General features: G+C 33.7%; 1 protein-coding gene across 2 annotated transcripts in view; it reads right to left on the minus strand.

Moving 5' to 3' along the window:
* Positions 1-22,248, minus strand: part of LOC145248188 (uncharacterized) — a 558,365-nt gene that overhangs the window by 196,406 nt on the left and 339,711 nt on the right. For both annotated transcript variants that reach the window (XM_080110044.1, XM_080110045.1), the window contains exon 5: positions 20,846-20,900. The gene's annotated coding sequence lies outside the window, so the exon portion shown is untranslated. The remainder of the gene's footprint in view (positions 1-20,845; positions 20,901-22,248) is intronic.

Below are 22,248 nucleotides of genomic sequence, written 5' to 3' on the forward strand. Positions count from 1 at the left end.
AGGCGAGAAAAAAGATCAATGCGCCGCACCCCTGATTGGTCAGTATGTAGCCGAATCACACAGGGGAGAGGCATTGATTCGCAAGGGAAATGTTCCATTTGTTTCTACTACAACTTTATCTATTCATGATGAGAACAGTAGTCCAAAGAATACAAATAATGAATCCTCATCTCAAAACTTCAGAAACAGAAATACAATTTCTGTTCTTGTATTTTTATTTTAAGATTGAGAATTTTGAGATTATATATATATATATATATATATATATATATATATATATATATATATATATATATATATATAGTCTAAAGAGCAAAGTTTATTTTAGTGTATTAATACTTTAAAAGAACAGTGCTCATAGTAATGTATATATATAATAAGCTCAATAGGTATATGTATTCTAGAGCTATATTACTATTGAGTATAAAGATTAATAATTGTAAATTATGAATCAGTTTCTAAATGAAGAACAAACAAAATCAAATCGAGTGTACGATCGTTTCGGAAATGATATTCCTTTTATTAATTGATAATAATTAAAGACTGTTTTCGAATATCATGTCATCAGCACAAAAGAGGGGAGGGGGAGTTTAAGACACCAAAATAAAACTAGCATTTTTGTAGTAAGGCGGATAGTCCTTATTAAGTTTCATTAGAAAATTTGTTTTAAAGTTCGTCAGTACATATGTGTGCATGCTGCTAAATTTTGGCTACGAATTCGTGGCCACAAATTTTCTAATGAAACTCAATAAGGACTATCCGCTTTACTACAAAAATGCTAGTTTTATTTTGGTGTTTTAAACTCCCCCCCCCACTCTTGCTGTCCTGATGAGATGACATTCGAAAACAAAGTATTTGTCAATTATTGTCCATTAATAAAATAGATATCGTTTCCGAAACGATCGTACACTCGATTTGATTTTGTTTGTTTTTCCTTTTGAAACTGATTCATAATTTGCAATTATCAATCTGTATACTATATATATATATATATATATATATATATATATATATATATATATACACACACACACAGGTTTTTTTTTTTTTTTGTAATTCTCATTTCTTCCTCTTTCTACTACCCCCCACTCCCAAAGAATTTTATTTTCTGCTTTCTCATTTTTCCTGTCCGCCCCCAAACACACCGGATTCTCCAACTGCATCCCGTACCTGGTTTCCAGACGGTTTTAAAGACTGTTTATTGATTAACCTCCAAAGCACCTGCACGCTGTCCGCTCCCCAGTCCATTCATCCACCCACATTCATTTACTTCGTTTTGCAATCAATCATTAATACTTAGTTTTGACTTTTTGTGTGAAATAGTGTAATTCCATCGGAAGTTTTGAGTCGACTTGAAATATTCGTTTTGACACGAGGAAAACCCACGAACTAGACAATGCAGCTGTGCATATCATTTTGCCTTGTTATGTAATTAGTAGTATGTGCTCATGGGTGCAGAAATATACATATTTAACGTGCGTGCGTGCGTTTGTGCTTGTATAATCTGACCATTATTTCATGCTACCAGAAGGCTCAACTCACGTGTATGTAGATGCAATAGGCATGGCATATACGTACCATGTGATAAGAAAAGAGAATCAACATAAAAAATAAAATGCAGTAAGAACATAATGACTATTCTGCTCAATTGTTTAAAAAAAAAAAAAAAAGAAAAGAAACATATCCATATGTCATTTCGTCAGACCTTTGAGAAAACCAAAAGGAATATTTCAAGAAACCAACAGATAAAGACGGAGGAGGAAGAGTAAGAGGAAAACATGGGAAGATTGTTCCAAGTAATTAATCTGGCTTGGCCCGAGACTCTCTTGGAGAGAACTTGAATGCTCTCGAGTATAGCGGTTTGTCAGAGATCCTGACATGAGGGCATTTTCCATTTGAAATAAATCCTGACCAAATATTAAAAAAAAAAGAAAAAAAAGAAAGTAATATAGCATTGTTTCCATCCAGCACGTCCTCTGTCTGCAATACTTTATATTAATAGAGGGGCAGCTGTTTTAATGAAAAAAATAAAGATAAATAAAAAGCTGTAGACGTATAAAAACATGAATAAAAAAAAATATATATACATACTAGCAGGTTGGCACCTAGGATAAAAAGAGTCCCCTAATCTGTTTATACAACAGGAGGAAAGAGGTAAGCAATGATGTAAGCTTTCCTATCTTTGGAAGTGTCACTCCAGTCATGACAGCGGCCAAAAGAGGATGTTAGTGTTTTGCAATAAATCCTGGAGCAAATTCCGACTGAAAAGATCAAAGGAACTGACCTATCTGAAGAGAGTACAATTAAGAGAATGGTGGACACGTCTTGGATTTTATTCTGGAAATTTGTTGATAAAATATTTTTTCAACATCTGAAAATGTTGTCGATATCCAATCCATAGAAAATTGAAATCTATAGTTAAAAAAAAAAAAAAAAAATTATATATATATATATATATATATATATATATATATATATATATATATATATATATGTATATATACACACTACCAACACACATAACTTGAATGCCTACTAGAAACTATCCTCGAGTGTCTAAGGTCTGTCTGTACAGTAGGTTTACCAGGACAACCTGGCATGAGGAATACTTTTCCCCCCAAGTAAACCCTAACATTCAAAATCACATAGTATTCGTGGCCCAAATAAGATCTCCTCGATATGGCTAAACAACAATGGCTTTTATGAAGAACTAGAGGGGGTACCTGGCGTTGCCCGGATGTTTAGAGGTGTGTGTGTGTGGGGTGGTGGGGTGGGAGGGAAATCCAAACAAAATGGAAAATAAAGAATAAGCGAACGTAATAACCCTGTTTAAATATTATTAAAAAAATTTTTAAAAAAAACTGCGAATATTATAGAAAATACAGAATAAGCGAACGCTATTAAAACTTCTTTAAAAAAATCGGAAAAACAAAAACAAAACAGTGAACATAATGGAAAAAAAAAACGAACGAAAAAATGGCATAAATAACCCTGTTTCAATAATAAAACTTTAATATATATATATATCTGACATCTCGGCTCGAACGTGCAATCTTAAGATAACGCTGCTGCTACTATACTGACTGATCTATGACCGCGTGAGCAAAATTAGTTTTTTTTTTTAAATATATTTAAACTAATTCAAGAAAGAACATTTTTTTGCACATGCGTGTATGGCTAAATTGTCATGAAGGTACGATCTTTTGGTACCCCTCCCTGTAGAAAAGTGCCCAGTTGAGGGTGAAGAAATGAATGTTTTTGGCCAATTTTTTAACATATGTCGTACATAATACATTTAAACAGATTTTTGTCCTTTATATCATAGATGGTGCACTTTATTCAAATGATGTTCCTGATAGTAACAGCAATAAGCTGGGTACTCCACCAGACTAGATTAATTCTTGTCCTGGAATCCAGTAAGACAAAGTGACCACAAGGAATATATACTATAACATATTTAGCTGGTCAATAATTGGTCAATTGGAGAAAGGAAAAATAATATTCTTAACTTCTTTACACTAATTTAACATTTGAGACATAAAGGAGGTTTAGTGGAATATTCAAATATCTATGTATCTCGTGTAAAGATCAAGTGTTAGACCCCAGGAAAGGGTCCCCTTGATTTTTGAGAACTTCAACTGAAATAAAATGAAACCAGGGAATACATGCATGCATACATACATACATGATGATTGCAACGTCTTGTCAGACGAGTGCCACTCCCTCAGACACTAAAATCCATGAACCCTAAAATGACTTTTTTTTTTTTTTTTTAGTCCTACCGGTGAATTCACACGCTCAAGCAGGCATGACACCGAAGATACTCGTTGAGATCAATTATTACATGCTTCCAGCATTTCAAGCCTCTACACGTCACAATTTTTCCATCGCTACAGCACCATTTTTATAGACAAATGGCTGAGGGAGTATCTATACACAGATGATGTTACAGAGTCTGAGCTTTGTATGACAGCTAAGTCTCTCTCTCTCTCTCGGTTCAAAATGTTGAGATCCAGCAACAAGCAAGAGCAAGATATCCAGCAACAAGTTAAACTGCAGACCAGCTTAATGTGGGTACTGGTCTCCCGCTTTATGTTTTTTTTTTTTTTAAATCAGAAAGTTGCTTCTCCTAGAAAGGTTGCCTTCACCATGGCTTACAGGAGCCCTATCCACCCCAACACACACACATACATACACACAAACACACACGGTGCTAGTTGGCCGTTGACCCTGAAAAAGGGTTCATTCGCCCTTTGGCAACATACATACATACATACATACATACATACATACATGCATGCGTACATACATACATGCAGTCATACATACATGCAGTCATTGAAAGTTCAAACTACTTAATGTCTGGATACAAGATCCTTCTGGCAGATGTCCACTATGCTGCCTACGAAGACAAAGTATGTAGATAACTCCAATAGAAGATCTATGGAAATCTGCAACTTGACAGACTCCAAGACATATTGGAACATAAACCTACCGCATTCATAACACCAAATAGAAAGGTGGCAGTGTTCTACGACAAAAGCATACAAGCAGGTGGACACATAAAAGATAAAAGCCATCAAACAAGACATCGTCATCTAAATGAATCAACGCAATAGATGCAGCATCTTTTTTTATATACTGCTTATGGTATTTATCGCTCTCCTGCGGCAGGAAGATGTAACACAAGGGTTGGAAAATGATATTAAAGAGCCAGCGCCCAGGAGGAGAAACACTCTGGCCTGCAAAAAATGCCTGGGCAGCCCGTCAGCATTCCCCAATAGGGACATCTCAAGCGATTAGCAATAAATTAACCTCTTCTCAAAGAGAGAAGGCAGAGCCTGGGAGGATGGACACCCTAGAACTGCACAGGAACAGAGACATACAGCCGTCAACAGGAAAAAAGGCTATTTCAGAAACAGCCTCGACTCTGTTGATTTTTGAATCCGAGGGGAAAATTACAAGTGTGTAAGCACATCTAAAACACACATACAAATTTGCACATATAAAGGCACACGTATGTAGCAATGTCGGACGATGTCAAATGACCTTGCTAGCCTAGGATAAATTGATTGTTTGAAATTAAATATAAACTAAATAGGTTTTAGAACTGTAAAATGTTTTTGATTCCTGATGTATGAGACGAATGGATTCGCCAATCATTTTTATAACCAACGGCTGTGCTAAACAACCAATGAAAACGTTTAAAAATTATTATTAAAATTGTCTGATTTTGGATTCAATCAGTTCGCCGTTAACTATGGCACGGAACACATTTGATTCTTGGCCGCCATCTTGGTTACGGATCTGAACTACGCCGCCATCTTTGTTCAACACAATATCTCAGAGCTTAACAGGTTATGTGCCCAGCCACGGTCTTCTCTTTGACGGATCGGAATCTAAATTCGAATTATGGCAGGTAAAATTTCTGGGATATCTAAGGATTCGAAAACTACACAAAGTCATACAATCTCCAACAGAGAATCCAAAGGACTCCGAATTTCAGGTTAACTACGCCACGGATGGACCGCACTTGATTCTTGGCCGCCATCTTGGTTACTGATCTGAACTACGCCGCCATCTTTGTTCAACACAATGTCTCAAAACTTAACGAGAACGATTAAGGTTATAACAATAATTTAAAAATAGATCTGACCTCTAGTAGTCTGACGTAGAGGTTACTTAAGATGACGTGGTCTTAGAACGAGACGTGGAGATTGATTAAATTAGAGGAGTTGGGATTTTGGAGCTAACAAGAGAAGTTGGTTTCTCCGAACGACCAGAAGGCGGGTCGAATCCAACAGACTAGAAATGTGAATAAGAACGATGCTGGAAACTTCGAGAAGAAAAGGATTACCGGAAATAAAAAAATGTAAATATTATTTTATCGATGATTTCTGTTTTGGTCTTTTTCTTCGAAAAAGTTGAAGATCTTTATTGCAAGTCCGATGGTCCAAACAGGTGAACCAAAAACCGGCTGAATGGAACCTATCGAACAAGAAGGTATTGTCCCTTTCAATGCTTTGCAATCTGTACATGTTTTGTGAACAGTCACTCGAATCTTATACACACGTTGACATAACCACTTGAAATCAATATACAAATATATAGTTATGTATACACACACAAACCCAAATATACCTACTGACGTTTCAAATACCCTCTGTATAACACTTATACATATTGAGAAATGTACCTGTTTGCACACAGTGTTGCTGTAGATGTGTGTATGTGTTTGTAGGTACACACACACACACACAGCTAAACATGCAAACGTATGCTCACACACAAATCATATACATACACATATCTAAAACACACGAAAAATTACACAAATGCACACTAATAAATGCACACATGCACATGTTGGTGAGAAGTGATTGTTTGATTATCAATTAATATTGACAGATAGAGAAGGAGGGAGGGAGGGAGGAGGAGAAGGAGGACGAGAGGGGGGTGGTGATTTGTAGACAGTGATACATTGTTTTATTCAATAAAATTAAAATATAGAAATAAGTAGCGTTTCTGGTGGAACAGACCGGACAAGTAGGAGTCTGGAAACAAAAAAAAAAAAGGGTGTAAAGTTTATAGAGAGAGGAGGAAGGAGATGGCTATAGAGAGAAAGGGTGATAAGATGAAGGGGAAAGGGAAAAAGTGAGTAAGGTAGAGAGAGAAAATAGAGAAAATGAAGAAAATAGATGGAGGGAGGAAGGGGAAAAAATAGAGGGAGAAAAGAAGAGAGAGAAAAATATATGGCAGGAGAAGGGAGAGAAAATGGGAGGAAGGAAAGAGAGAAATAGTAGAGGTAGAAAGGAAGAGAGAGAGTAAAAATAGAGGGAGAAAAGAAGGGAGTGAAAATACAGAGAGGAAGGAAGGGAAAGAGAAAAAGTAGAGATAGGAAGAAAGAGAAAAGGTAGAGGGAGGGAGAAAGAGAGAGAGTAGAGGGAGGGAGAAAGAGATAGAGTAGAGGGAGGGAGAAAGAGATAGAGTAGAGGGAGGGAGAAAGAGATAGAGTAGAGGGAGGGAGAAAGAGATAGAGTAGAGGGAGGGAGAAAGAGATAGAGTAGAGGGAGGAAAAGAGAGTAGAGGGAGGAAAAGAGAGAGAGAGAGAGAATAGACGAAGGGAGAAAGAGAATGAAAGAGAAGAAAGAAAGAGAGTGGAAAGGAAGGGAGAGAGAGAGTGTGAAAAGGAAAGAACAGAGAGAGGGGAAAGGCTGCAATAGGGAGGAAGAAAGTAGAGTGAAGAAAAAGGAGAAGCGTGAGTGGGGAGGAGGGAGATAATGGGAGAAGATGAAGACAGTGGAAGAGGATAAAGAAAAAGAAAGAGGGAGGGAGGTGACTACCGGTGTTAAAAAAGAGGAGAAAGATATAGAATTAAGGAGCATGAATAAAGGATCGTGTGTGCGTGTGTGAGTGAGTGAGTGAGTGAGTGAGTGAGAGAGAGAGGGAGAGAGAGAGAGAGAGAGATTACGAATATGACACAAAGAGAGAAAAGGAAGAACTCAGTTTTATTAGAAAATGAAATCTGATCCTTGATGCATTCTGGGATATATTGATTTTGAAATGATTTTGGCAGGGAAAGCCGAATGAAGAGTGGAAGGCAGGAGAAGATCGTCAGAGGCAGTTAAGCATAACGCTGGAGAGTGAGGAAAGATGTAATTGAATTTTTAGAGGAATCGCTCTAACACTTGGCATACGAAAGAAGCTGGATATTTCGCATGGCAAGCGGTCGACTAAAGTAACTTAGTTTGATTCAACTTGACAACTAAAGTGATGAACTCGCTCATGCCGATCAATAAATAGTCAGCCAACAAAAGTCCAAAGTTCCGACAACCATTGCAGAAGCAGCAGCAACAGCAACGCGTCCAAGACTCATCGGAAAACAAATAACGGTTCTTAGACAATCGAAGCCACTCAACATAATCACCTTTTCTGACTATTGCTTTTTTATGACAATAAATAAAGAATAACATTAAGCAAAGTGTATGAATGTTTACGCTGGAGGGATATTTGGTGTAGGGTGTAGTGTATCTAATATATAAAAAGGCAAACTTCTGTGTGTTTGTACGTTAGTATGTCCACATAAAAGTCTCAAACTACAAAACAATCAACCCCAAAAGTCGGTATATTCTTGATCGACGTTGCTCTGGACGTATAATATCTAAAATTAATATATATATATTTTTTAATTTTTATTTTTTTTTTTTAGAGGGAGGTCAACTGAATCAGATTTCGTCAGGAAAGGTCGGTTTTTTCAGCCAATTTCCAATAGTATCTTATTACATTATATTCAGCAGATTAAAGCGGGGGGGGGGGAGAAGAAATGAGCTGAGTGAAAGAGAAAAAAGGGTTTAGAAGGATATGTAAAAAAATGGGGGAAAAGAAAGATAGACGAATTGAGATTTGTAGGAAGATAGGAGTTTTAATATAAAGATGTTACACACAATTTCTAACCTCTCTTATTTTTTTATTGCCCCCTAAAAACATCTGATGAACCTATGCGCCTATTATAAAAAGAGCTGTGTATGTTTGCATCTCCAGCTAAAAGTCCAAAACTACTAACCAAAGATACACAAAGTTTATATTTTATTGATCGTCGTTGCTCTAGATATATAATATCCAGAATTTTTTATATATAAACAAGCGGATAAAAATCTGGAGTCAGTTTAGTTTTTTTTCAATTTCTCCTGAACATTCGGGGGGGGGGGAGATACAACTAAACTTACACACATTTAACATATCTCTTATGTTGATACACTGTATTAATTGCATTTCATTACTCGTATAAAGGATAGAAAAAAGTTATGAGCATTTCAATTTTTTTTTTTTTTTAATTAAAGTGGCCAAAACCGTGGGACAAAACAAAAAGAAAATAATTTATTGTGGACTGTGTAGTCAGTTTTTCCACTTTTTTAAGTAGGAAAATGACAAATAAGTCAATTACGTCACTTTGTAGTCATTGCAGCCGGTTCCACCATCATTATGACACCTAAAATTGATGTTTCCGTCAAAAATTCAATTATTAAACTTCATAGGGAAAGCCATTCAATACGGAAAATAGCTGATGAGTTGAAGCTGTCGAAAAGTACCGTTGGGAGAGTTATAAAGGATTTCAAGAATACTGGGAAAATTCTACCACCAAAGAAAAATGGCAAACCTCAAATAACTTCTAGACAAGATCGAGTGATTAAGAAGATGGCACTGAATGATAGGTTTCAGACTACTGCCAGCATTTTTCGTGAACTACATGACTATCATGATATCAAAGCGTCTCGTAAAGCAGTATCAAGATGCCTGAATGAGATTGGTCTGTTTGTGAGATCACCAGCTAAGAAACAGTTGATAAACAAGAACAAGAAACTCAGATTAAGCTTGGCTCAAGAGCATGTGTTGTGGACAGATGATCAGTAGCGAAATGTATTTTTTTCTGATGAAAGTAAGTTTAATGTATATGGATCTGACGGGAAGAAATTTATAAGGAGGTTTGCTGGCAAAAGATTTAATAAAAAATGCACAAAGAAAACGGTTAAGTTTGGTGGGAGTAGCATAATGGTGTTTGCAATGATTTCTTGGGAAGAAACGATTGATCTGGTCCGTCTAAACACCAGAGTTAATGGATCAATATACAAGAACTTGTTGAGAGATCATGTCATCCCAATACTTTGAAATTCTGAGAGTGAAAAACCTATTTTCATGCAGAATAACGCCCCCTGCCACAAGGCTAAACATGTAATGGAATTTTTGAACGAGCAAAATGTGGATGTTTTGGATTGGCCTCCTCAATGTCCGGACCTAAACCCCATTGAAAACCCATGGTCTTCTTTTGGGAACCGTGTGAGTGCAAGAAACTACCAATACTGAAGATTTGTGTCTAAAACTTAAAGAATGGGCGAAAGTTTCACGTGATGAATGTCGCCATCTCTTCAATCTTGCAGTAGAAAGTGCGCTGCAGTTATAGAAAATAAAGGCTTGTTCACTAGATATAAAATGTGTGTCTACCAATTTTTGTATTTTGATGTGTCAGTGTTATTGTTTTTAAATTTATTTTATTTGTCCCACGGTTTTGGCCATTTTAATTAAAAAATTTTTTTTTGAAATGCTCATAACTTTTTTCTATCCTTTATAATGAAGTGTAATTAATACAGTGTATCAACATAAGAGATACATTAAATATGTGTAAGTTTAGTTGTACCCCCCCCCCGAATGTTCTGGAGAAATTGAAAAAAACTAAACTGTCTCAGATTTTTGGCCGGTAGTGTGTGTGTATATATATAAGAATATAGAATATTTGAAGATAAATTAGTCCCGGCTTTGTGAAAAGGATAAACTAATTTGGCTATTTTCTAATGTTTTTATCTACTTTTTTTTTTTTTTTTTTACACAGTGATCACCACTTATCAAGGCCTGGAAGCTACTCAGGGATAAGGGTTATTGCAAGTACATTACGTTAGTGTGGAGATTTGATGAAGTGTTTACTTAAGGGGGCAGTTCATTAGGAATTTGTTAACGTTGGACTTGAAGACATCCAAGTTGTAGTCCAGTGGGAAGCAGGCAGACGGAACAGATATATATTTGAATATTTTGTTTTTATCTACTAATTTGAATATTTTCTCATATTTATATCTACTAATTTGAATATTTTCTCATATTTATATCTACTAATTTGAATATTTTCTCATATTTATATCTACTAATTTGAATATTTTCTCATATTTATATCTACTAATTTGAATATTTTCTCATATTTATATCTACTAATTTGAATATTTTCTCATATTTATATCTACTAATTTGAATATTTTCTCATATTTATATCTACTAATTTGAATATTTTCTCATATTTATATCTACTAATTTGAATATTTTCTCATATTTATATCTACTAATTTGAATATTTTCTCATATTTATATCTACTAATTTGAATATTTTCTCATATTTATATCTACTAATTTGAATATTTTCTCATATTTATATCTACTAATTTGAATATTTTCTCATATTTATATCTACTAATTTGAATATTTTCTCATATTTATATCTACTAATTTGAATATTTTCTCATATTTATATCTACTAATTTGAATATTTTCTCATATTTATATCTACTAATTTGAATATTTTCTCATATTTATATCTACTAATTTGAATATTTTCTCATATTTATATCTACTAATTTGAATATTTTCTCATATTTATATCTACTAATTTGAATATTTTCTCATATTTATATCTACTAATTTGAATATTTTCTCATATTTATATCTACTAATTTGAATATTTTCTCATATTTATATCTACTAATTTGAATATTTTCTCATATTTATATCTACTAATTTGAATATTTTCTCATATTTATATCTACTAATTTGAATATTTTCTCATATTTATATCTACTAATTTGAATATTTTCTCATATTTATATCTACTAATTTGAATATTTTCTCATATTTATATCTACTAATTTGAATATTTTCTCATATTTATATCTACTAATTTGAATATTTTCTCATATTTATATCTACTAATTTGAATATTTTCTCATATTTATATCTACTAATTTGAATATTTTCTCATATTTATATCTACTAATTTGAATATTTTCTCATATTTATATCTACTAATTTGAATATTTTCTCATATTTATATCTACTAATTTGAATATTTTCTCATATTTATATCTACTAATTTGAATATTTTCTCATATTTATATCTACTAATTTGAATATTTTCTCATATTTATATCTACTAATTTGAATATTTTCTCATATTTATATCTACTAATTTGAATATTTTCTCATATTTATATCTACTAATTTGAATATTTTCTCATATTTATATCTACTAATTTGAATATTTTCTCATATTTATATCTACTAATTTGAATATTTTCTCATATTTATATCTACTAATTTGAATATTTTCTCATATTTATATCTACTAATTTGGAAAATAAGTAGATAAAAACATTAGAAAATAAGTTATCTTGAGTGTTATTTAATCTCTGACCTTTTTCAGTTGTGTCTTGTTGAACTCGGGGATGTTTCTGTCAAACTCGGGAATCTACACGGCATTTCAAGTGGAACTCTTTATTTAATCCATGGAGATAGCATGCTGTCGTTTCCTCAGGCATGACTTGGTAAAGTAATTCATAATTGTATTTTGAATGTTGCTCACACTGAGGATCCAGAGTAACATTTCGACTGAATTTTACCAAGTGCTTTATCCACTACGCCACGGGTCCTTGAGGGTTAGAGGCTAAATAATATTCAAAATGAGAACAGTAGTCTGAAGAATCCAAATAATATGTGGCCTTTATTAGTTTAAAAGAGTCGATTCTTGTGAAAGGTTGTCACAGTTGGTTCCTATTTGTATTTAATGTCAAGTTCTTTTTTTTGGCAGAAAAAAAAAAAAATCGAGATCTCTCCTTTATACTTGTTTACTCTTAGCGTATTTTTAGCGGTTAGGGTTGGGGGTTAGGGTTTACCTGGAAAGATGGGAAACTTTTAAAAGATATTTACAGACAACTGACCTTTAGAAAAATAGATTAGTTTTCTTACATTTTTTTTTGTTCCTTGCATGTATGTGGGCAGCAGCTATTCATTTACACAATATAGTAGGGGGGGGGGATCTCTGCACTTCCTTGCAGTCTCTTTTTTTATTATTATTGAAGTCGCTCCAGACAAAGCTTGAAACCATTTGATGTAAACAGCTAACTAAAAAAAAACAAAAACAACTTCAAGATCAAAAAACCAGCCAACAATAACCGAGATGGCCTTCGGGACAAGATCAAAGTGTAGTCTGTTCTTCAGATGCTGCACTTCAATTTCTTGTTCTCTGTCAGTGGAGGAGAAATCCTTCACGACTGAGACAATTTTTATTTTTGTTCCTTTTCTCCACGTTAAAAAACGACCCTGGTGTCTAACTGTCCTGTGGAGAGGCATTGTAAATAGGAACAATAACTGAGATGGATAGATCCTGACTCAGAAAACAGCAATTCTTCTCCCCTTGTCAGAAACATATCTCATGGAACAAGAGAACTAAAGGACCAAATAAGGGAAGCGAGAGTCACGAGGCTGCCTCTTTCACACGAAGGAGATGTTAGTTTCTCTCCATTTTATCATTATGTTCAGGATAGGTGCTATGGATTTATGGAAGGATAAAACTAGGCACCGCCAAAACTGGGGGGGGGGGGTAGGTCAGTACTTTTTGACGGACCGTCTTTTTAAAAATCTACCAAAAATCAGGAATTAACCGATCAATACGAAATTTTCAGCGATTATTAGGAGAAGAATGAACTTTATAACAGTGTACTTATTTTTCATAAACGATATTTATATATATATTTTTTTTGCTTACAACCCCCCCCCCTTGTTTTGAAGTGGGAACAAATATGCTTAAAATAATCATCTGAAACTGAACAAAACATATTGTGTTGTTGTAAGGGACAGAATTATAGATTAAAAAAAAAAAAAAATTGTTTGCATACCTTATTTTGACGTCTGAATATCAGAACTTCGATTGTGTTTAATTATCCCGCTTTTGAGTTTTGAAGTGTGAAATTCGGTGAATATGTTAAGTAAAATAATTAATTTAAAAAATTTTTTTTTAATATTTATACGAAAAAAGCCATTTTAAAATTTTTGATAAATAAATTAACAATTTTTTTTTAGCGAGCCGAATAATGCATGACCATTATTAAACAGGGCATGCTTTGAATAATCGATACAAAAAAAAAATTCGATAAATGTTGTGCTCTTTGTGTTAAAAATAGCATCATTTTTTTCGATCCCGTTTGAAAACGTTTGCCGCCTTTCGACTACGGTGGACCAAAACGCGCTGAAATAATTTTTTTTTATTCTGCTTTAAATCCCCCCCCCTCATTTTGGGAAGTCTGGCCCCCACACACATACACATTAAAAACCAAACTCATACAAATGGTCACCCATCTGGTACTGGCCAGCGTCAGCTTAATAATACATTGAAATTTTCGTCACTGAAAAATAAGTTTTTTTGGCCTGTTTGGTCTTCCATAGTTTTCTTCTTATAAAACGCAAACGTAAACAGAGTCGATCTCGACTCTACATGGACGCGAAATATCTGGTTACCTATATGAATAAGTGGAATTATTTGAAATTCAGGTACTTATATTATAATATTTTTGCATATTCTCTTAGAAAATCATCCTAAATCTTAGACAATAAATAAATAAATTAATTATTTCAAAAACCTTTTTTTTTTAAATATTTAAGTACGTTTTTTGTGCAAGACAAAAAATGTCAATTGTTAACTTTTTGGGAAAATTTAACATTTAAAATTTAATTAAAAATAGTAGAAAAAGTTTTACATTATTCTGTTTTCTATATGATAAAATTCAGGGTTTTATCTTTCTGGAAAAAAAAAGTTACTCAGAAATAATGGATTTTGATAAATGTAATTTAGTTTTAAAAAAACAACAACAACTTGATTTTGCGGCCATTTTTGGCGGTGCCTAGATAAAACATGTCGATTTTCGTCTATGAAAATTAAATATGAAATAACCTACATAGTTTAAGAGGGAAATAACTCCCACAGCTTAAGTAAACAAACTTACTTTCGATTTAAAGGCGACTGGTGTCGGATATTATTAATTAAATATAAATTAAATAAAAATAAATTAAATAAACCAACTTTAAATAATATTTCTAAATAGAATAATGAAGGCAGTTCTATTACAACAAACACTTAATAACAAAGTTAATTATTAAAATAGATACTATTTAATGTAATATGCAAATGAGGTTACTTCTTTAACGTAGATTTCCTTTGAATAAGTAGTATATATATTGAAATCCTGCCGAATGAAAGTATTTAAAGGCCCGCTTCAGTGAAAATTAATTTGGGAAACAATATACATTTTGTGTACATTTTAATCAAACTGTAAACGAACAGACAGGAATATGATTATATATATATATAAGAAATTTACATGGCCGCGACACTGGACATGCTAATGTTTTTTGAGGACTGGTTTCTTCTGTTGAGAGCAACCATTTATTAAGTCGCCTGACAAGGACTTCTGATTTTAATCGACTATTTGTCCGAAACATTAGCATGTCCAGTGTCGCGACCATGTAAAATTGTTTATATTAATTAAAAATATTTTTTATATTAATTAAAAATATATCTGGCTCTTCTTTTATTGAGCACTTTTAATAACCTCGTTAAATTCATTAGTTATCACTCTTGCATACCTATAACCTGGTATGTAACAGTAGACGGAATGTTACTACAGTGTTATTCTTAAATATATTTTATATATAAAAGAATAACAATATCTTTACATTCCATTTATTGTTATTCTTTTTTATGTGCTCTGTTGTTATACTTAACATACATTGAGCTTTTTTTTCTTTTTTTTTTAATTACATTTTCACCCCATACAAGGCACATTGCCACTTTGGTGTAGGGGGCTACTAAAAGCTTCCAAGCAAAAAGGATTGGTATGCACAAAGAGTGAAATATAATTGAAAGAACATGTTTTACCAATAAAAAAAACAAACTAATATACACACACACACGCACACACACACACACACACACACACACACACACACACACACACACACACACACACACACATAAGCGCACTTAAAATTAAAGGACCAAGCGAAATATTTCAAGTTGTTCGATCCTCTGCGATTACAACCTTCTGCACTGTTAATGGAAAGGTCATTATTTGCACTGGTTAACCTTTAGTTCTGTCCTTTTTAAGTGTACACAAAAAAGTATCCTTGTTGATTCAAGAAAAAAACAGCATAAACCATTAATAACTAAGTGATGTTTGCTCCTAAAATAGTTGCCATTTATTATTATTATTATTATTATTGCTGTTGTTGTTATTATTATTAATCCGATATAATCTTGCGGAAATAGCTAAGAGAAAATTCATTAGCATTTCAAGTGTTATTGAGTCAGAGAAGTGAATTTTGCCTTCAATGTTGTTTTTCTTGTTGCACTCTTCATTCACCCTGTCATTAAAATATGGGAGGAGCCCCCCCCCTCACTTCCGCAAAGAAAGCTCAGTCTTGCACGGCCAATTCTCACTAATTCTAATTCTTAAAGCAATGGATTTGCTTGACTGACTCTACAATCTGTTTCATATTTAACGAGATCCTAATTACTCGGTTAGAATCAGTATAACATTTTGACTTGGCCGAAATCTGGATGACCAGATAACGAATTTTCGAGGTATATCTCCTCTTCAGTAATAAGAAAAAGAAAAAAAAAAAACAAGCTGAGCATGCACGCCCTCCCCCTCCACGAAAGAAAAGTTTACTTTCACCATGACTAATGTTTGTGCAAAATGAAAAAAAAAATCTAAGTCATGGTTATTGAGAAAAATGCAAACAAATGAACAAAAGAACGATTTGGAGGCAATTTTATCCCTATAATGTCCTTCGGGGGGGGGGACAGAGTTATCCTGGAAAATCCGTTCTGGCAAAAATTTACTTCCACTATGACTAATGTTTGTGCAAAATTTAAAAACAAATCCAAGGCGTGGTTTATTGAGAAAAGATGGACGAATGGGAGTGAATTACTAGGTCCAATGCCTCCTTTTTCGAGGGACCAAAAATATGTGCAATCACGTGATAGAGGTTTACCTCGAAAATTTAGGAAACTTAACACCACGATACCAGCCTGGTTCAACACCTTACGTTGGTAAATAAATATTTTACAATTGAAAATTATTGAAATCTTTCAATAGTCATTATTCTTTTTATCTTGTCTCGTGCCCGATAGTGTTTTTCTACAAAACTTCAAACAAAACTTCAAGCAAACTACAATATCCTGCTAATCTACTTTATATCTGACTAGCTTAGGTTCCCGGGTGTATGGAGCCAAAAAAAAAAAAAAAATAGTAATAGGCAGGCAGGCTCAAACCTGTACCGCAAAGGAGGAAAAGAACATTAAAAAAAAAAAAACGTGACGTCTTTGCCGTTGCGTCCATCGCCAAACCGGAAGTAGCGAAGGTTTAAATTAAGGCTAGTCAATCGAATTTGTTTTATAGCATATCAATCCTTTTCAGGTTATTTAATGCCAAATCCAGTGATTTTGAAGAAATTTTTTTTAATAGAATATATATAGTTTTTTCAAGTCGGTTTATTTAACCCATAGTTGAAACCCTAACAGGTACTACCACTCCGGATCAGAGTGGACCTGGGAGCAATGGCAATTTAAGGGTGGCTCCACACTCCCCAAAGCCCGCAAGCTGGGGCCTCGCCATCGGATATATCCAGGACCTCGAAAAGAGGGAATGACTTTCGAAAATATCTGCAAAAAAAAGCGACCCCCTCCATGTAGAAAAGTGCCCAGTTGAGGGTGAAGGAATTAATGTTTTTAGCCAATTTTTCGATATTTGTCGTCCGAAGAGTCGAGTTTAAAAAGGATACCGATCTTGTGAAAATCAGTCGCCTCTATCGAAAATTTTAGGCATACATACATACATACATACATACATACATACATACATGCCTACATACATACATACATACATATATTTAAACAGACAGGTGAGATTTATATTATAGATGAGATGTAACTTATTTGTCTGGAATCAATGGTTCAATTTTGCAGGGATAACATTTTGACGGCCTAAATCTGGAGGACTAGATAACGTATAATGCAACCACATGCGATGTCTCCGTTCAATCTCGAAAGACAATGGATACCCCCTGTAAGGGTAGCCACGGGTGAAATTGTGAGGCAAGGGTTGAGCAATCTCAAACCACACCTCTTCTGAATCGGTATTGCTTGAGCTTAGTGGCAAGGTGGTCCAGTACGACTGGAAACAATGCCGAAATAAGCGGAGAGTACATACAGCACCTGGAATTTCCCAAATGGTCATCCATTTTAGTACTGACCAGGCTTAACATTGCTTAACTTCGGTGATCTAATGATGTGTCAACGTGATTATGCTGTAGAAAGCAATTGCACGAGAATTGCAGATTTCTGTGAAACAGGTAGAATCGAAGCACAGCTGAGGAATTTTCCGATAGCACTTTGCGAACAGGTAATATGCACGGGCTTATTATCCTCAGGGAATTCTCTTTTGGTTCTCATTTGTCTATTAAAGAACCGATCCTAAAAGAGTAATAATAAAACAGCACTATTGGCAGTAAAAAAAAAAAAAAAAAAAAAATCGACAAATTGAGCTTTCAAGATTGAGGTAGAAATGGTAATTTTCAGCACGGATTAGGCTTAATTGAAGAAGATATAAAATTTGAAATTTAAGTATCAGAGAGGGAAAAGAAAAGATTGGGGTTAAGGTTAGGGTTGAATAAGGGTTCTAATCCGACATCACCCCCTGCCATTGGTTGGCACGAAGAGGGGCTGGGGGTGAAAAGTAATGTATTATTAACGATGACGTAATGACACTTGTGACTTTGAAGTTGATCGGAATAAAAAAGACATTTTATTTTTTTGAATCCAAAAATGCTATGGTTTAATTTGGGAATTAAAAAAAAAAAAAAAAAAAAAAGAGCTGAAATAAGAGAACAAAAAGTCATCGCAAATACTTCCCCCTCTCCTTCTCATATTCTAAAGAAAATACTTTTTTTTTTTACTTAAAAATAACGGTTTCTCATCTTTTTACCGCGCTACAATATTTCTATCTTTCTCTTCTCTACCTTTTTATCCTTGTATATTTTCATCCTTGTATATTTTCATCCTTGTATATTTTTATCCTTGTATATTTTTATCCTTGTATATTTTTATCCTTGTATATTTTCATCCTTCAATATTTTTATTTAAATTGGAGATAGAGCAATAGCACTCAAATTTCCACAACTCATGGAAGTTTCTGAGTTATTTGAAAAGTAAGGATATAATACTTATTCCAGAGTCCCACGATTTTCTGAATTAAAAAGTAGTTATTGTATTGTTATGACTATTGTCATATATTATTATTTGAACAATTAGTGTTATGTTGATTGTTATTTCAACGTTTCGGCCGATGTAATCTCCTTTTTTCAACTGGCTCAGTATTTGATGCAGCAATCGGATGCTTATGACTGGGTTCAGCCGCTTTTAAGTTGCATGTGTAAACAAATCGAGCTTAGGTATTTCGACTCACTCAGCAGCCACCGATAGCCTAGTGGTTAGGAGCCTTGACTGTTGTACAGACAGTCGGGTTTCAATCCTGGCTTGAGGTAGTTGCCTGTCTAGCCGCACTGATGAGCTGTGAAACAGTACTGTATGTGGATGACATATATATATATATATATATATATAAAATTATGTTATCAAAGAGTAAATCTTTAACAAATCAAGATAAAAAAGGCCCAACATTTGGGTTAAGCATATTAGGAAGTGATATACAAACTGCCATTAGCATATTAAGCGATGCTGTTTGTGTAAACAAATTGAGCTGAGGCGTTTGGAAGATGTTAAAACATTGTTAATTCACTACCCGGAATAGTCGAATAGTGTAACAGTTAGAAGCACCGACTGTCGTTTGGGTGGTCGAGTTTCAATCCTGGCTTGAGGTTGTTGCTTGTCTAGCTGCACTGATGAGCTGCAATACAGCGAAACAGTACTGCATGTGGATGACTATATATATATATATATATATATATATATATATATATATATATATATAAAACTTTATTCGAATAGCAAAATTTTAAAATAATGAGAAATAAATGAACCATAATCGAATGTTAAAAAAAAAAAAAAAATAATAATACATTAGTCGATTAAAAAATCACGAAGTGTAATATAATCAGAGAAAAAAAAAGTGAACAGAGTTCGGAATGTAATAAAATAAACAAAAAAGTCGATTAAGAGAAGAAAAAAAAATCACGAAAAAGCAAAAAGAAACGAAACCCAAAGCGCTTTTCGTACAGACGGACTTTGTCAAGGATTTTACGCCTGTAAAGAGGAATAGAATTTTTTTTCTGTGTAGTATTATATATATATATATATATATATATATATATATATATATATATATATATATATATATATAATTCGCGTGCATATGATTCACTTCTACACTAATAAATTGATCATTATTAATTTTGGAACAAAACTGCTGCAAATACAGGCTATATTTAATTTAATGCAAAGGGGTATAAAAATGGGATTGAGCTCTTTGTGAAAATACAGCTACCTCCAATTTTGCGAAATTTTAACAATAACTATTAGACATCAATTAATTTAACATTCACAAAATTTCAGTTTCTTTTGAGTATTTTAAACGGTTAAGATGGGGTTAAGAGGGATTATATTGGCACAACTTCATATGAAAATTTTAAATTTCAGATTTGCATTGAATTTGATTGAGGAATCTCTGAATTTCAATTTCTTCTTAACACCCCTTAAGCTTAAATTTGAGACGTTTTGAGTAGAATTTCTAAATAATTCAGAATTGTATTTTTGAATATCGCCTACACTGATAATTGAACCTTCAACATTGCAAATAGTGTAACTTACAACTAAATTTTACCAACTACCTTATCCACTATGCCACGGGTCCTTGGATAAAATTTAATTGTAAGTTACACTTTTCTGGAGGTTAAAGGTTTAGTGCAGGCGACACTCAAAATACAATTGCAAATTACTTATGACTTCTACTAAGTTATGGTTGATAGAATGAGAATATGCTACCCCCATGGGTTAAATAAAAGCCTTCTTTCGAAATTCCATACAGATTCCCAAGTCTGACAAGATGCACTTAAGAGGGTCGGAGCTTACGTTGACCGAAACGTTGCGAAAATGGTACTCAAGATTAGAATTCAAAATAATATGAATAAATCGATCCTCATCTAAAAAAAATCAGAAAAAAAAATTAAACTATTTACTTACCTTTTAGCATAAGTAAATCCTAGATTAGTATAATTTCATAATTCTCTTATTCCATCTGAAATTAAAAAATTAAAAAAATAAATAAAACATAAATTTCTATGGCCAGAAAAAGCGAATCGATTATTTAAAACGTCTGTTTAGAAAAAGTAAATAAAAAATTCAAACAAAAAAAAAAAACTAAAAAAAAAAACTTCTACAGTGCCAAATATACAAAGGTCACTTCTCCCCCAGAACCGCTAGACTTTGGAATTCCCTTCTGTACTGACATGCAGAAGTTCAAGTGTAACATGAACCGACATCTTGCTGCCCAACTCCCCACATAGTACCCCTGTAGCTTATGTCCCTGATAGTATCCCCTTACATCAAAGTGGCAATGTGCATTGTTTGGGGTGAAAATGTAATAAAAAAAAAAGAAGAAAAGTTGAGGTTTTCAGGGGAAAGCCATGACAAATGTGGGAGGAAGTAATAAGAATGAACTTAAGAGAAATAAATAAAGACCTGGCCAGAGATAGGTTAGTTTAGAAATCATTTTTTTTTAAAAAGCCGTCTAACAGATGTAAGCATGTAAAACAGACGTTACACCAATGTGTAACAATGATGATGATGATAATGATGATGCAGTCGCTGCTGATGATAAATGATGCTGCTGATAACCTAGAGGGTCTATGGTATTTTGACCTCATCATGACGTAATCATGTTTAAAAAAAAAACAAAAAACAACAAAACGAGATCTTTGAAACTTTTATTCTCCTTCCGTTTATTCCGAAAGTGTCTTCAAATTGGTCTCACTGCATTGTTCAGTGATACACCGACCTTTCGCGTGTTTATGTAATGTCAAATTTATTAATTTTTCTATGGAAGCAAAGGTCCTGCAAAAAACGGACAATTTGTAGACGAGTATTTTTGGATTATACGGAAACGAAATTTAACTGACTATTATTATAACATTAGTGCGCGTTTTAAAACGCGTTTGAAAAAGGTCAGTCTTTTTTTTTTTAAATTAGGGTCATTTTTGCATAATGAATTATGGAATAGCATATGAATGTAGTCAAGTCTGTTTTTTAATAGAGCTCATTTCAATGTAAATACCCCCCCCCGACAACTCCGACAAGCAGCTAACTCCCACTCCTACGCAGTAGAGATCTCTAGGTGCAAAAAAGTCTTCTACTCCAATAGTTTCTTCCCCGGAACTGCTGGACTTTGGAACTCCGTTCCAGGATTCTGTTTTCCCAACTGTACTGACGTGCAGAAGTTCAAGTGTAATGTGAACAGACATCTTGCTGCACATCTCCCTTCTATAATATCCCTGCAGCTTATGTCCCCGATAGTAGCCCCTACTTCAAAGTGGTACTGTGCCTTGTTTGACGTGAAAATGGAATTAAAAAAAAAATTAAGATTGCTC

The sequence above is a fragment of the Euprymna scolopes genome, chromosome 26 (genome assembly GCF_053919585.1).
Source record: "Euprymna scolopes isolate OS-2025 chromosome 26, ASM5391958v1, whole genome shotgun sequence".
Taxonomy (NCBI): domain Eukaryota; kingdom Metazoa; phylum Mollusca; class Cephalopoda; order Sepiida; family Sepiolidae; genus Euprymna; species Euprymna scolopes.